Source organism: Arachis ipaensis, chromosome B9, assembly GCF_059453495.1.
Source record: "Arachis ipaensis isolate K30076 ecotype BB chromosome B9, ASM5945349v1, whole genome shotgun sequence".
NCBI classification, from domain to species: Eukaryota; Viridiplantae; Streptophyta; class Magnoliopsida; order Fabales; family Fabaceae; genus Arachis; species Arachis ipaensis.
The window spans coordinates 89,039,721-89,058,360 of NC_142444.1; positions in this window are offsets into that span (position 1 = coordinate 89,039,721).

Sequence of the window (18,640 nt, forward strand, 5' to 3'; positions counted from 1 at the left end):
TAAGGGCCTAAAAAGTATGTTTTTAATCTTGAGCACAATTTAAGAGGAATTCACAAAATCATGCTATTTCAGTGAGTAAATGTAGGATAAGTTGATAAAATATACTCATTTCAGTACAAAATAAACCATCAAATTGTGGTTTATCAATCATTCTAAAGGGACTCAAGAAAAGACTAGATGAAGCCAAAGGCCTCTTGGCTGATGCGCTCGACTTCATACTCTGGTCATACCGAACGTCGCCGCAAACCTCAACGAGAGAAACCCCCTTTAGGCTAACATACAGTTTAGAAGCCATCATCCCTGTTAAGGTCGGGGAACACAGCCCGCGAAGGACCGTAGGAGGACGTGATGAAGACACAGAATGGGACCTCATGGACGAAGTCAAAAGCATAGCTCATCTATGGAAAGTAGCTATAAAATAAAGAATAAGCCTAAGGTATAACCGAGACGTGGTAATACAAGACTTCAAGCAAGGGGATCTGGTTTTGTGATGTAATGACATCAGCCCTCCCACCCCGGGAGAAGGAAAGCTAACTCCCAATTGGGAAGGACCCTACCGAGTCAAGTTCGTAGTCGGAAAAGGAGCTTACATACCAGATTGGGTTAACGGCACCAAGCTATCGAAATCATGGAACGTCGCAAACATATGGCACTACTACCTGTAGGTGAACTCCATTGAGTTGACAACTTAGAAAATTTAAGGTTCATTTACAATTTTTGTATTTCCTTTCCTTTATTTTACCTTTTTTATTCTTTTTAAGTCATGTTCAAAACATTTTTTGGGCACTTTAACCTACGCAAAAAACAATAGGAAGTTTTAACAAGGCCTGACCATTAATGAAGAGGTTATTTTCATTCGAGTACTCTTCTAAGTTCAAACACTCCCCTAAGTTTTTTCACATTTTTACCTACGGAAACGATACGAGCAAAACGGCAACATCAGGGCCCGAAACGGATATACAAATAAACATACAAACCGGCCCACCACAAGAACCAGAATTCGTGTATAACAAAACAACCTAGGAAAGGCCAACAAAGTAGTAAAAAGTTGCTGAACAAATGGCTTACAAACTTAAGAAATTGTCAAGCCAAAACAAAAAGTAATGTATAAACGCCGAACAAACGACTTACAAACTTAAGGAAAATTTTCCATAATACCAACTACTTTAAGTCAACAATCTCCCTATCACGAATAGTCCGAAAGGCCCCCAATGCGGACACATCAACCTCGGTCGCCAGCACCTTGACTTGAGTTTTCAAGGCCTCATCAGTCGCCGAGATATTGTCCTTAGCATCAGCAAGTAGACCTTCCTTATCCCTCTTCAGTTGAGCAACCTCGGACCTCAAGGGATCCACCTTGGCAAGCATAGAAGCGGCCCCCGACTCAACCTCAGTGGCCCGTTTCTGCTCCTGAGCCAGCTGAGAAAGAAGCGAGGTCTCCAACTCGGAGAGACTGATGAGTCCATAATTCACGATATATTTTAGCTTGAATTGAGTGGATTTCATCACATAAACTCACAGTTATTCACCAAAATAGCATACTTTTGTGTTTGATCCCTAAATTGAACCTAAATGTGAAAACATGCATTTTTGTGCTTAAATTGAGTAAATTAATCCCACTTTTATTCCATTCGATGCCGTGATATGTTTGTTGAGTGATTTCAGGTCCTAGAGGCAAGAATGGTTTGGTAGAAGTGGAAGAAAGCATGCAAAAAGGGGGAAAACATGAAGAAAACAAAGGAGAAAAGCATCTTAGCCTGTGTCCACGCACAGCTTCTGTGCGCACGCACAGCTTCTGTGCGCACGCACAGCTTCTGTGCGTACGCACAAGGCAGGGCCAAAATCAGCACCTGTGCCCATGCTCAGGACAAAATGGAAATCAGCACCTGTGCGTACGCACAGGTACCAGCGCGTGCCTCCATTAAAATTGCATGTGGACTCGCATTTTGGGGGCTTTTTGGCCCATTTTTGAAGGCTTTGGAGCATATTTGAAGGGGGAAGCAACTATATATCATACCATACATTACCATACTTCATACAACACATTTTAGGAGTAGTTTTAGAGTAGTTAGCTTAGGTTTTCTCTCTAGTTCATTAGGGTTTTAATTAGGTTTTCAATGTAGAATTTATAGTTCAAGTTTTGCTTTTGGATTTTGCTTTCCCATTGTAAGTATTCCTTAATTTCCTCTTTGATGACATTACTTATTCTACACTTTTACTTTTCATCTCTCTTGTCAATATATACATAGTTTTGTAATTTTGGATTTCTAGTTAGTTAATTTGATGTTTGATGCTTACTTTATGTTTGTCTGAGTTGCCTTTATTGATTTTGATCATTTATGGTTCATAGTTTTTATCATTTTCCCAATTTTTCCATGTTTTATGTTTATACCCTCTATGTGTTTGATAAAATGTCATTCTTAGTTATGTGGTAGATTTCCACCCCTTGGCTTGGTAAATGAGTTTATGGATTACTAGAGCCATAATGTCCAACATTTAGTAGTAATTCTTGGGAAGTTAGTTGATTCTTGTTTCCATTAAAGCTAGCCTTTTATCAACTAGTTTGGTAAGTTGGTTAGAACTTATGGATTAAGGTCAATTATGCTTGCTTGACTTACTCCTCAATGTTAGGGTTTAACTAAGCGAGATTAACTCATGATAATTATCATAGTTGTGGTTATGGTAAGGAAGGGATTCCATAACTCATCCCAAGTCAAGGTTTCTTTTATGTTTTGAATCACCTTTCTATCACTTGATAACATTACTTGTTTATATTACATACATAGTTCTTTTATTCCTTTATTGCTTTATTAATTGTAATTTTGTCTTGTTCTTTTATTTCTTTATTGCTTCTTTATCATTGAAAACCCTTTTGATCTTCACAACCAAAGCTGTATGCACTCATTGGCATTAGCTCATAGGGAGAATGACCCGAGGTTTAATTACTCTCAGTTGATTAGAAATTGTAAACTTTGATGTTTGGGATTTAAATTGCTGGTTCGGACTATACTTACAATGGAAATCTACTTAATTCCAAATTGGTATAATTCTCTCTCATCAGAGACAGGGGATCTCTGAACTAGCATCCTCAGCATTTTTCATAGCCTTTAGCTGAGCGGTCTTGGCAACTTCCAGCTACTCCTTTAGCTTACCAACCTCTTCCTAAGACTGACGAAGCTTACTATCTAAAAGAAGCACCTGGGACAACATCGGTTCCACCTTCTGAACAAGGGCAGCCGAGTGAAGAAGAGCATGATACATAGAATTTGCCTGACCGGAGATGTCACAATTATGAAAGAAGTCCTCAGTGCCCGGCAGTAGGTGCTGATCAATGAAAGCCGGAGCATCGAAATCTAGGTCAATCATGGAAGTAACGGGCCCCTCCTCCTCCAAATTCACCCCGCTACTCTGCTTAACTGGTCTCATCCGCCTCCTACCGAAGTGGGGAACAAGAATCTCCACAACCTCAACCTCATGATCGGCTACCTCCTGAAAAACTATCTGCGAGTTTGGCTGAGTCATAGTTTGAGGAGTCCATGGCGAGGCCCCATCACCTCCACTCCTAGAATTACGGATGAAGGCGGCCTTTAACCTGGCAAGAGTTGTCTATTCGCCAGCCATCTGAACAGAAAAACACAACCAAAGAGAAAATGTCAAAGGTAAATTGTGGAAACACAGGAAAAAGGGACTAAAACCCATCGACATAAGTCCGACATGCCACCGGATCACCCATAACGTCCTAGGGGTTCAATGACCTGTCCCCAAAAATTACCAGCAGAACATCGGTGATATCTTTATTCTCGGGAGATAGCCCCTCATAGGTAATCTTCGTCAAATAAGATGAACCCGCACCAAAGTTTCAGTAGGTGGTGAAATGGCGCTCCCCCTCTAAAGTCGACCAGAAAAGATGGCGTGCCCTGGCGAACGAACATTAAAATATACCTCCTTAAAATCATCGAAGGAATCTTCAAGCAACCCAAAAACCCGGCGATTCGACTAAGCTCAGAACGACACAAAACCCTTCTTGTGCTTTGCCTCTTTAATCGAGATAGTACACAAGAAAAAATACAAGAAAGGTTCCACCCAGGTAGGAAGCTCCAAAAATTCTGAATCCAACTCAAAAGTCCAGACGGTTGCCTAACACTTCGAGTGTAGTTGAGGCAGTGCCACCAAACATCAGTTTAAAAGGGCCTGGACAAAGGCGGAGAAAAGGAGCCACACCCCCAACTTCGTGAACATGGGATCGTAAACCTACATCCATTCGATAACTTGGTGGGAATCAAGGTTGATATAGCAAACCCTTTCATCCTCCCTAGAAAGTGCCAACTCATACTGATGCTCCACATCACCTCCTCTGCATGTGATGAGTGAATATTTTATACGCTTTTTGATATCATTTTCATATAGTTTTTAGCATATTTTGTTTAAGTTTTATTAAGTTTTCATAGGTTTTAGTGAAAAATTCACATTTTTGGATTCTACTTTGAGTTTGTGTGTTTTTATGCAATTTCGGGTATTTCTGGCTGAAATTGAGGAGTTGGAGCAAAAGTCTAATTCAGAGACAGAGAAAGTGCTGCAGATGCTGTCCGGATCTGACCTCCTTGCACTCACCCTGGAGTTCAGATCTGGAGGAGCATTGGTGATCTCTTAAGAAGGGCATCGATCACATACAGCTTGCCATAGAAGAAATCATTCATGGTTGAAGAAGATAGTAAGATCAGATTGATCTAGAAGAACAAAGCATCTTGAAGCCTTAACCATCTTCATATCATTGCATTCACCATCAACTGAGTAACGTTTTATTTATTTTCCATTTATGCGAATTAAACAAACAAACAACTCTTCTATCCACTTTGTAACGACCCAACTTCCAGAACGTCATGATCGTACCGAAAGTAAGGCGTTACCAACATGCTTTCCTTTATTAACTATTTACTATTGAGCCTCTAGTTCGATATCGTGTTTCAGTTTTAGTAAAAAATGCCAGAAAATTTTGTTTTTATTTATCAAATCATATATCAAGCATCACCAAATAATAATAATCATATAAATATTAGTAAATATTATACAAACAAATTCAAGTGTAACTTAGATACAACTCCTATCCCTCTTTATAAAATAAAATCTTAAGTAACAAAGGCGAGGGAATTCTATGAAAGCAACTCAATTCAAAAACTTAACTCATAAATAGGGTCTAACAATCGCCCACAGCTTCAAACTGAGTCTTCGAACCTATATCACTGAAAGGGTGGAAGATTTTGGGGTGAGAACAAACCACACGTTCTCAGTAGGGAATGGGAATGCCGTAAAAGTAATGATTAACATGCAAATAATTAACATACTCAAGGAAACTATATTTTTATCAAACCTATTTGAAAATACTATTCTTGGTTTTACTTTAACTAATTATTTACCTCTTTCAAAAATCTAAGCTCAAAACAAATTCCAAAATATAAAACTGGTCACATTAAGCATTTCTCAACCACACAGTTAATTTTCAATCACAACGTCAATTCTTAATCATCATTATACATTCACCAACTAATAGCACTAATAAGAGATTCAATTCAGCACACAAACAAGTTACAGCAAGGCAAACAACACAATCACAGGGAAGTACAACGAGCAAACCCAATCAAATGCAAATGCACACACAAGGATGATGCATGTCTAGCCCTAGTGCAGGTAATGAGCTCATTTGTCGGTTACATACCTGCTCCCGACGTTACCCGGAGTCCTTTGACCAGGTAAGGCTTCCCTGTTGGCAACACCTATCGCAAGAGTCCTTTGACTTGCATGGCAGCACTAACAACCCACTGCAAGAGTCCTTTGACTTGCAAGGCGGAGCTAGTCTGCCCAACACACTCACTGTAAGAGTCCTTTGACTTATAGGAGCATATGCTAGTTATATATTTTCTCGATACCTCTGTAAGAGTCCTCTGACTTACAGAATAGCATTATAGCTAAGTATCCCAGGGAAGCGCTCTTAGTGGTCGTACCACCATCTATCTGGCTGCCTTCATGCAGCAGATCATTACATAATCATTCTCTTTATCATCATTCATTATCATTCTCATTATTCATCATTACTTTCACATTCTTATGCAGTACCTCTTTCTTTCTCTATTCAATCATATAGTATAAACTTTACATCTTTCACTTTTGTAATATCTTGGCTCAAGCCATTTCTCTTTACCATTCGTTCATAAAAATCTCAATCATCAATTCAGTTCATAATCTCTGCTATGGAAATCTTGAGTCAAGCCAACTTTAAAACTATCTTTCATTCTAGTTCTCTATCAAAGACTCAAGAAAATCATTTATTTTTAAATTCATTAAACACTTTTCAAAACATAACCTTTCATTAGAAGTAATCAAATAAAACTCTTTCTCAAGTTTACTAACTTCCCAAAGACTCAAAAACCATTTCTCTTTATCATTCAAATTCAAATATTATATATTCATTAAACTTCTAAAAAGTAATCCTTTATTGCAAACCCCAAGCATAACTCTCTTCATATTGAATAAATCTCAAAACATAACATCTTTTATAAATATTTCAAACTTGAACATAAACCTTTTCTTGGTAATTCAAATTCAAAATAGTATAATTCTTTTCTTACCCAAATAAAACTCAAATAATATAATTTTTCAAGTTCAAATCTTCTAAAATAACTTCTCAAATAAAATCTCAGATTTTATAAAATTTCGGCAGCACTTTCCCTAAAATCAGACTTAGCCACCCTTACGGGTTCCCTCTTTCTCAACGTCTCATCAACCTTTCTCAACAGGTATCAAATAAAGGTTCTCAATCAATCAGAAAATCCACAATTCGCTATTCTCATATAATCCATCAATCCAACTTCAAACTCATCAATTCATAAATTAAGTTAACCAAAAGACTAATAGTTCCTCATTCCCAAATATCCAAACACATTATCGCCCCCACTTAACCAGAATTTTAGTAACATTGACACCAAAACACAAAAATATGTATTATTCACAAAATCTTGGTTCTCCTATAATCAACTATTATGTTCACCCAAAAAGTCAACTTCATATAGTTTCCAATTATTACAAATTATCTTTATACTTTTAATAATAACTGCATCAGTTTATAATTTAGATTTTAAGGAATTAATTTAACAATCGATTTACAATCTCTTTACAAATCACAACTTCAAACCTAGCTTATCAAAAATTAATTCAACACCCAATGTATTGCTTACAAGAAAAATAAGAATCTCCAGCAAACATTCACCAAGCAATCCTCAATTCGCATATTACTATAATCAGAGCACAAACATAACGTACTCATAGCTAGCCCAGCTAGCCCAACTAATCAGAATTAAGTAAAGTAATCAAACCACTGATCATGGTCATAACAACCTCAAAAGCAGTCACAATTCACAGCCATAGCCAGGATCAATAAATCATGACATAGAAAATTAGTCCAGCCATCACAGAATTATTTATATACTCTTAAAGTTACTATATTATTTTAGAAAATCAGGTTCTCAAGACAGTTTAATCCTTTAAGTTCTAATCCTTCAATAACCACCAGATCAAATTTCAGCCAGTCATGAGTCAATTTCACAGCCATTCCGGTACATCGGATAACTAAAATCAACAGCAAGCACTTGTTTTCAACAATTAGAATATAACCACAACTCAACCAATTTAGCATAATTACATCAAAATCAAAAAATCAATATCAATCACAACAGCAACCAAAATTAATCTTATCAATTAATCACTTACAACAACAAAACCCAGTAACGTTCACAGCAACAGTCCACACTCAATTCATCAATTATCCATACGACATCTTTTCAATAATTAACCCAGCATATATCAATTTAATAAATTACACTAAACTAATCATTATTCACAACCACATTTAATTCCAGTCACAGCTCAAAATATTCACAACAACTAACAAATTTCAAATGCATTTCAGCTCATTCATGTCAATTAAGAAATTCTTAACCATTGTTAACCATTTGCACTTATTCAAATAACTTGGTGGGCATTCTAAATTAAAAATGTTAAATCCCCTACCTCAAAGTCGAAACTCGCAGAAATCATTAAACCCAGCAACTCCATTGGCAGTTCTAACATCCGTTCTGCTCTCTTAGCAGCTACCATGATGATTCTGGGCAGCTCCAGTGATGGTGAAAGGTCTCAGCTTCAGCCAAGCAGCAACAGTAACAATTCAGAGTAAAGCCGGAGCAACATCAACTCTAGCAGTGATAGTGGTGCTCTTCTCAGATTCCAAAAACAGGGGCAGAGCTCAGTGACAGTTATAGGTTCTTTCCCCACCATCGTGTTTCTCCCCACGGTAGACACAACAGTGGCGGCAGCGACTTCCACTGGCGGCGGCTCGGACGGCATCGGCGACAAGAGAGGCTTCAGCGATAATGACCAACTTCAACGGAGCTACTCTGCTGCATTCTCTTTGCTCTGCGAACTCCTATGTCTCCCTCTCTTCGTGCTCGTCGGTAGTGGCGATGAGGGCGACGGTGGCGGCGCAAGGATGGCAGCGACAAGGCTGGTTGTGGGCCTCTCTTGTTCGTGCGTCTCTCTCTCTTCGCGATTCTGTCCCCTCAACGACGACTTGTGGACGGATCGGCGGCGACGCGAGCTTATGGCTCCATGGACGGGACGACGCCGTGAAGCAGCTCGGCAGCGAGCTCCAGGGGGCGGCACTGACGGCGAACAGCCGCTGCTTCCTCTATTCTCTTCTCCGTTTCCTCACTCTCCCTCTCTGATTTCCCATTTTTGGAAGTTGCACTGAAGGGGGTGAAAGGGGATGGGGTGCAGCTGTGGTGAAGGGTGCTAAGGGTTAGGGTTTTTTGTGAATTTGGGAATTAGGGTTTTTGATTTTCAATTTGGGAATTAGGGTTAGAAATTAGAGATTTTATAAAAGAATATGGATAGATATGAATAGATATTTTGATAAAATTGGAGGGTAGGATAATTTTAAAATCAAGTATACTCTCTTAAAAATATTTAGGAAAATTATTTATCAACATATTGCTATGTTCAATCAATTATTTCTAATTTACATTATAAAATGAACAAGTTAATTATATTTTGCAAAGTACAATTTAAATTCAAATATCAATTTTCTAGATTAAATTATACAAATCTCTATTATTTTTCTATCTCTGAAACTTTAATTTCAATTTATAAAATAATTAATTATAATAAAAATTGTACATAAATATTAATTGACTTAAACTTAAAGTATTTATAAATATCAATCTAATCATTTCTAATAAAATAATTTCTAGGAGTTCAAATTAATAACATAATTCATTCAAAATAGAATTTATTTAAATTAAATTATACAATTCTTCTATTTTTTTCAATTATCAAAATTATAATTTCAATTATACCAAATATCTAATAAAGATTATATAAAAATTCTAATTAATTTAAACTTCAATTATCATGAAACTCCATTTAATTACCTTTAGTAAAATAATTTTCTTAAAATAAAATTATCATCAAATAAAATAATCACAAATAACTAATTATTTAATTTTCAAAATCTAGGGTTGTTACACACTTGACTAAGATCTACAAGATAACCATAACTTGCTTCAAATCACAATCCTCGTGGGATCGACCCTGACTCACCTCAGGTATTACTTGGACGGCCCAATGCACTTGTTGGTTCAGTTGTGCGAAGTGTAATTCCGCGCTACCAGCATTCCGCACTCTCATCATGAAGCTTTTGAATGTCCTCCTTCGTGAGTCTGAAAGGCATACCCAGCACATCGGAAGTTACCCGATAATAATTGTTGGGAATGCCTCCGGCTGGGTAAACAGGAACCCCAGCACCCTCTGGTCCCGCCGAACCATACCTTAACCAAAGGGGGCACCACTGTCAGCTTGCTCCCCAGATAAAGAAGCACACAAATTCTACACTAAAATCTACCAAATGTCTAAAAACTTCGGAAAATGGTGGCATCCCCTATTTTTCCTACCACTACCACACAAAAAATACCAAGAGCACGGAAGAAACAAAAGCGATACAATGCGCAAAATGCTAAAACTAATAAAGGCACCAACCTGTTTTCAGAGAAAGCGAAATGGCAAAGAAGCACAAATGTAGAAGAATGCAGCCGCCGACAGCCACCCAGAAATACAGCAGTGAGCTTTTTCAAACAAAGGAATATGTGAATGGTGTTCTGAGAATGACGAAAACAGAAGGAAGTAGTCACAAGTAAGTAAAAATAAAAACCCAACGTTTCAAGTAGGAATGCGGTGGGACGAGGGGCCGAAAGAGAATTTCATAACCTCTCTCCTTCCATTAAGTATCATTATAACACCTCAAAAGATGTAACGAAACCCTACCACCAAAAAATACAACGGACAGATACGGGAACGACCCCACACTCTGCCTATGAACTCCAGAAATTCCGAACAACGAGAAAATAAACTCGCTCATATTAGTGTCGAGACCAAGCTAGCTTGCTCCCACACTCCGGGAAAAACTGTTCTGGGCCTGGCACCCGGGTCCCCAAATGGGCAAACGATGGCCCGACTTCTAAGCCCTTATCCTCTCTACAGCCAAAACCAGCTAAAAAACCAGAAATTTTTAACCAACATTTGAATTTGAATATCTCCCTTATCATAGCCAAAAAGATAAGATAAGATAACTAACAAAAACTATATAAGGGAAGTCAAAGGCCCTCTCAAGTCTCAAGTACATTATTACACACTTATAACCCTAACCCTACATCTTAGATCTATTATGACTTGAGCATCGAAATATCTTTGCAGGTACCAGCCCCCGCCGCTCCAGAAGTCCGATCACGTCATCACCAAGACCGACAAGTTCTCGATCCTCCCCTCAATCTGTACCAGTAAAATTTAGTACAAAGTACCTGCAACTATTTATATACTAAATATGGTTAGGAAAATTTAATTAATTAAAAAATTATACACATATTAATATATAACTATAATTTTTACTTAATGATAAATGCTTGATCTAGTAAATAACATTAGAATAACGCTATGAGTTAAACATTTCCCAGCTACCTCTCTAGGAGAAATTGTTCATTTGCACCATTGCTAACAACTAACAATTTGTTCAGTGATTGAAACTAACCCCACTATATTTACAAAAACATTTATTCCTGAGGTATACGCTTCAAGCTCTCAACCTTTATTAGACTTGATTAAGTATCAATTTTACTTATCAATAATTCAAAGTGGGCATATATAAATCATAAATAATGTAAGCTGATATTTGGTCTTTCTAAGTTAACGTTTCTGCATTTACGTATAGTTTGATCAGAAACAATGCTACAATATCTTATACTATATATATGACGTAATCACTGTACTTTCCAGGCATATTTATTAACAATCAGCAGAAATTTTAAATGCTCCTCATTCGTTCAAGCCTAATCCATATCCATATGTATAGAGCTCCCAAATGAGCGGGTAGGCCAAATTTGAGTCAACTTGGTATCAGCAGTAAATTAAAACTAGAAAAATAGATTGATTCGCATTTTAAATAAATAAAAAAGATGTCAATACAACTTAATTTGTTCGAGCCAACAAATTAATTTCAACAATTTTTAAAAAAAAAGAATTACTATACAATGTTTTAGAATTTTTTTTTATTTGACATCTACACAAATAAAAAAACTAATCATAAATTTATATATTTTCAAAATAAATGATCTAATGCAAAAAATTAGTTAACACAAAAGACTTTATATACCAAGATAGGTGAACCAACCGTGGCTGTTCGACCAAATTTTTTAACTCGCGAGTTATACAAACCGAATAAGATTGATTCGTTTCTAAATGAGTTGTATGTGATTTAATTTTACTAACTTGAGTCATCTATTTTTTTACAAAAAATCTGAACCGAATCGTGAGTCGTGACTAGTTTTTAGGATTTTACATATGTATTGTTGAACTGCTAATTTTGTTTTTTTATCCAGTTTACTCATTTGTTTGGTAATGAAAGAATAGATAAAGTAATATTAAGAGACACAATTTTATTTAAATAAAATAGAATAGAAATAAAAAAAAGAGTAAATTTTTGCAGATATATTTTTTTAAAAAAATTGTCTATAAGCAAATTAATTAAAAAGAATTAGAATAAAGATTTGTTTTTTTGAGAATAATGTTAGATTAAATCTATGAGATGCATATGAGAGAGTTATGGACAACCGATTCTTCAATAAATACATTTATGCCAAATTAATTAGTAAATTAAACACAGGAAGAACATGCATATAATTATCCATGAAAAAAGGACAATCCCATCAAGTATTGATAATCTCATCATTTATTATTGCTATATCTTATTAGTTCATTTATGGCTGGAATATGAATAACCAACAGACATTGACGTTTCTAGCAATAAATTTATAAATATTATCTCTCATAATACCTTTGTTCCTTTGGACCATACTAGCTACACGAAATGGACAAAGTGTTATATTTTGAACTAAACATATATTATCTCTCAATGTACCTAGCTTGGTGTTTTTCCTCTATAACGATGATTTAGTAGCTGAGAATCGGGGGACCATGATGACTATGAAGAAAGTAAATGGATGTTGTTACATAACATGTGATCAACATTAATAGGGTGGGGTTTGGTCACAGCTACCACCCTCTTATGTATTACTCATTGGTTTATATACATATCCTTCCCCGACCTTGACATGAATCTTTATTTGGCATTTCTCAGTTTAAGTTTCTATCGAAAAGATCCATGTGACAGTGACACCGTAGCTAATCGAAAAGGTTAAGGCAATATAGGTAAAACAAACATCTAAGAGGTGTTTCCTTTTTTTTTTTTTTTTTTTTTAATTTCTATCTTGTATGTCCATTTAAAGATATTTAGTTAAAAAGTTTAGAGAACAAGTCCTTTTAATAATTAAATTAAACTAAACCAAATTCTATTACATTTGTTTTTCTTTTTTTTTATCAGAATTTACATGTCATCTTGTTTTTAATGTTATCTTCTTTTTTTCTCGTTTTTTTTTTATTTTTTTATGTGTTTTTTTCGTCTTTTCTTTATTGTTGTATATATTTTTCTTTTTATTCTTCATCTTCTCTTTTTTCTTTTGTATTTTCTTTCTTTCTTTTATGAAGAAGAATAATAAAAAATAGATACCAAAAAAAATTAAAAAATGCATAAAAATAAAACAAAAAATATATAAAACTTTTTGACGTAAGTATAAAAAGTTTTTGATGATACACAAAAAATTTTTGAAAAAAAAAAACAGAAATAAAACATATAAATTATTTTATGCTAAACACAAATTTTGCGACACAAACATAACTTTTTTGAAGGTAAACATACAAAATTTTAAGAGAAATTTAGAATGTAAACGCAGTAATGTATTAATGATAAATACTATAAATTGTTTGAAGGTACCCAATTTTTTAAGAGAAATATAGGAAGTAAACATAAAACTTTTTGAACGATAAGCACAGAAACTTTTTTAAAAGTAAACCCAGATATTTTTGCAGAGAAACAAAAAACAAAAAATACAAAAACTTTTTCTTACCAAAGCATATATATATTTTACGATGAACACATCATTTTTTAAAAGAAACATAAGAAACGCAATTTTTTTTTTCCAATGCACCAGAAACCTTTTAATTAAAAACAAAAATTTCATTCTTTTTTTTTTAATTACTATACTTATTGTTTCAAGGTAGGGTTACCTGAAACGTTGAGTCGGACCTGAACGTGAGGTCCAGGTCCCTTCAAGTTGCAGCGTTCGACTTGTTGATACTGAGATATTGCCTGTCCGAGTTCCTCGTGAAGTGGCGAGGGTGATACCTGCAAGAGACTCCGATGCTTAAGTTAGCAAGGGCTTTAAGTAGGTTGTTAGTAGAGTAGAACGTGAGTTATACCTGGGAGGTGCCAGCGTATTTATAATAAAGCCTGATGACCTCCCTGGGGGCGATAATCTTATCTTATCTTATATTTTGGAAAATTGTTGGGATCTTATCTTTTTAGTCACTACTTTCTAGAAGCAGTGACCTCGCTGTGTTGGGTGCTTGGAGCCTTGGGCTCTTTAGTTGATATCCGACCTCTTTCAAGAGGTCGGTTAGGGGTTGGAGGGCCCACCTCTAAGGCCGGCCCTTTCCTCTTTATGAGACCCAGCCTCATTCTTGGGGCAGGGTATGAATAGTGCCCCTGCTTGAGCTTCGACCTTTTCATAAGTCGTGCTCGAGCATTTCGCGGCTTCTTTTGTCGGACGCTTCTTTTCCGGGTAGGTCGGGCAACTGGCTTTTGTTGTTTTGAAATTTCAAATGTTACCCTGCTTTAAATGTGGGGCTGGATTGGCGCGACAGTTTCCTTGATTCTTGAGTGCGCTTTAAAGCTCTATTATTGGGTTTTTCATCGTTTATAAAAGCTCTGTGGATCTTGCTCTTCCTTCTTTCTCCACTTCTCCGATTCTCTTCACACTACAAGAAAAATACTCATTCAGGTACACTTGAAAAGTGTAGCCAAAAGTGAAAAAAAATGATGCCTTAGGCTACGGCTACGCTTTCTAGGCTACGGCTATGCTTTCTGGGATGATTCCTATTCGGCCGTTGCCTATTCTCAAAGGCTACGCTTTTCTGCACCAAGGGCTACGCTTTTGGCGTTTGGAAATAGGGTGCGCTTTTCAAGTGATGCTGTCCAGGACCAAAGGCTACGCTTTTCAACTTCCATTTTTACCATAATAGGCTACGGTTTTTAGTGCTACTGCATCACCTATAAAGCGTAGCCACATTGTATACCATAGCTACTCTATATAAGTGTAGCCTTAGGTCCCTCATTTTTTTTTTTAATTTTCTGTATAACCATAGTTACTCTATATAAGTGTAGCCTTAGGTTCCTCATTGTTTTTTTTATTTTCTATATATATATATATATATATTCTAATAATTTTTTGTACATAATATTTAGTAATATGATTACATATATAATTCTGTATTTTTAATTAAATGAGTTAAATATTATAAAATAAAAATAAATATATAATTATACTAAATAATTTCTTTAAATAATAAAAATTATCTGTAAATAAAATATATTTATAATGATCCAAAAGTACTAATATTCATACATCTCACACTAAATTAAACATAGCCATATCAAAATAGGCATGAGACCACTTAAAATTTACTACTAATACTCTACGAAAAACTAAAATATTATATTCTATACAAGTATCATCTAATAAAAGTAATTAGTCTACCATACTTGTATCAATTCTCAATATTACTCCATCTTAACCCATAAACTACAATGATAAACAGCTTAATCTTCATTATTATTCTCAATATTATCCTGCATAATTATATAGAAAAGTATTAGAAAAATATTTATAATAACATTCACAATTATAAAAATTAAAAAATCAAACTGAAAATAATTAGAAACCAAACTAAAAATAGTTGTATAAATTATTAAAACTATGTCAACTTCAAAAATAAAGTTAGCACAATTCTTGGTGCTACTTCAGTTAGCACAAAACTAGAATTACAACAACCAGAATTGCACAAACAATTTTCAGCTATAACAATACAATTTCAAGTGTTAAAGTATCAATAAAGCCAACAACATATGATTTTCAGCCATAGCAATTAACTTAACCATATGCAAATATAAGAGGTATAACATATTATACATATACCTAATATATTATACATATAAAAAAAAGGGGCAAAAAAAATCCTAATATATTATTATTTATTTTAAATAGGAATTCTAAAGTGTACTTTGGTTTTGGTTTTGCAACTGCGTTCTAAAAATTTAATTTTATATGATTTTTTAAAAATCGGCTACTGATTTAGTACACTTCAGAAAAACAGCAAGCAGTAACCAACTTAAAAAAATCATATAAAATTCATCTTTGGTTGGATTCTCCTAAAGTTTAGTGTGGTTGAACCAGACTTACCCATATTTCACCCAGTTCAAGTCCCAGGGCATTTTCACTTCTCTAGAAAAAGTTATGCCTCTCGAAATATGGTTTTATTTTAAGAAAAGGGTGCTGTCGCAGTAGTGAACAACCCTGCTTCCAGAAGACACAACTTTCTCTATAAAATTCGAATTGTCCTGAAATTTGGACATAAATTAATAGACATCCTAATATTTCATTCTTTTTTAGTTTCACCTCCAAAGAGTTTCAGAGTATTGAGATATGTGGTTTTGAAGTTGCTGTTCCAGAATTCGCACAGCATTGTTTCTGCAGAAAATAACCATTTTCTAAAAATCATATCTCCTAAACTACACATCGGAAAATTCTGAAATTTTAGGGGAATAATCTAGAAATCTTAAGGTTTCATATAAAAATAATTTCACTCATTTTGAGTGGCTAGATTGCTCCCAGTTTTGTTCACAAGTTGCTGCCTGAAATTGCATAATTCTGCAACATATAACCTCGGGTTTTGAGAGGTCAAAAATTGATTCCTAGCTTTTCACTCACTCTAACCTTGCATTCTAACTTTCTTTTACCTATTGTAACTTGTTGAAAATATTAAATCAGCCTCAAGTGCTCAGGATTAATAGCAGAGCATTGGTGGTGTATCATTGCATTGTGCATTAGCTATTTACCAAGTGGCGAATCCTTGAGAGCTACGATGAGACATGGTAGCTTAACTATATCAATTTTTCACATCTATTTTGAAGTAAATTTCCATGTTGTCTATAAGTCTCACTTTTCCAAACCATGCTGCAACACACAAGACAACAGGGCTGCCATTGATAAATTCCACTTTCTCCAAATTCTCTTGATCAACAATATGCTGAAAAGATGCATCTATCTAGTTAGCATGCATCTAAGTCAATGTCTTTTCACTATTCTCTCTATTTCTTGGGACAAAAGTGTCTTTTCAATGTTCTTAATTGATTGTTTGGAAGCCACAGTGTACACTACCCCCAAAGAAACTTTGGCATTACAGTAATGGTTGGGTAATGTATGGACAGAGACAGAGATAGTGAAGACCCCAAAAAAAAAATTATTTTTGTATCCTATTTGGTATTTGGTAGTAGTGAGGGATAGCGAAAGAAAACAAAAGAGACTTTTGCAACAGTGTCCAATGTCTCTATTTTAGAAGATACAGAAAATAATAGACTATTTTAAAACAGCAAGGCAAAATCCCAAAAGTTGAAATGTGATTACACTAACGGCATGACTCTAGAAAAGTGATGATGGATCTTGCTGCTAATTGAAATTGGTGCATAAAAAACAGCATTTTGAGTTGCATAGGTATTCTTTCAGTTTGCGTTACTCCCTCTATATATGTGTACCGCAAAGACAATTTTGTTCCACTACATGCATATGAGAAATATATAATCCAAGTATGAAATGTCTCAAAAAGTTATTTATATTCAAAATTTGTCCAACATTGTTATTTATAATAATATTTATAACCAAAATCATGTTAAATCGTCCAATGAACTCCCAGGATCACCCATAGAAAGAATAAGGACAACAGCAATAAAAGTAAATCCAATTTCCCTGACCAATTATACAACTAGGATATCTTTAGCAATAATCATATTGCACATCACTTGTAAATATCTAATAATATATTAACTGAGACTGAATGTTTTTGAAGTTGAATATGCAATTAAACTATAGAGATTATCTCATTAAATAATCCAAATTAATTAAACACAAGAACTCACCTCAGCATAATCAATCTGTCCACCAGCCTTAGTAATACATTGGACCACTAAGTTTCTCAACTTCTCACAATGCACCTGACCATCTGCTGCCGCTGACTTAGCTTGTAACAAAAATTTATTTATGGATAGTGCCTGCAACAGATGGAACGGGGAAAAAAGTTGTGTTAGTTTTAGTTATAAAGACTTTATAGGCTCAGCGTTACAATTATCATTACTATCATAACAAGTGCTTCATATTAAATACCATGACTACCATGAACTAATTAAAATATACATATCTGAATAAAATAAAATCATAGATTTTGCCTGTCTTTCGTAGAAAGGCGCACATTACGCGAACTCATTGCCAAGCCATCATTCTCACGTGTGATTTCAGAACCAACAATTTTAATGTTAAAATCATGGCCCTTGACCATTTCCTCATCGCGTCCTTGTTAGAGATCACCAGTGGCTCTTTGGATGCCATTCAGATAGCTGTTTGGAATTACTAATTATCTCAGTTAAGCGGAACTGCTCTGCTAGCTGGAATGCCAGTTCCCTAGTGGGCGTCACCACCAACGCGAACACACCGAACGGGTGCTCCGACAGGCGGTGGAGGACCGGGAGGGCGAAAGCGGCGGTCTTGCCGCTGCCAGTTTCATCGATGCCGAGCACGTGGTGGCCCTCCAGCACTCGCGGGATGCAGTGAGACTGAACACGCGGGGGACGCTTCAAACAGGACAAGAGAGCAAACATTGGCGAACGAGGGGATCGAGGGCCCTCGAGAACGACGAACCATGAGGATTGCGAACGACCACGACGAACCTAGTGCCGATCTTGAGCGTGACGAGCAGCGACGGTGAGATTGATGGCGGCGCGATGGAGGCTAGGGTTTTCACATCCTTTCAAGGGAGAGTTGCGAAGATGGACGGACGGCGGCAGAAGCACAACTAAGGGAGACGAGCAAACAAGTGAGACGGC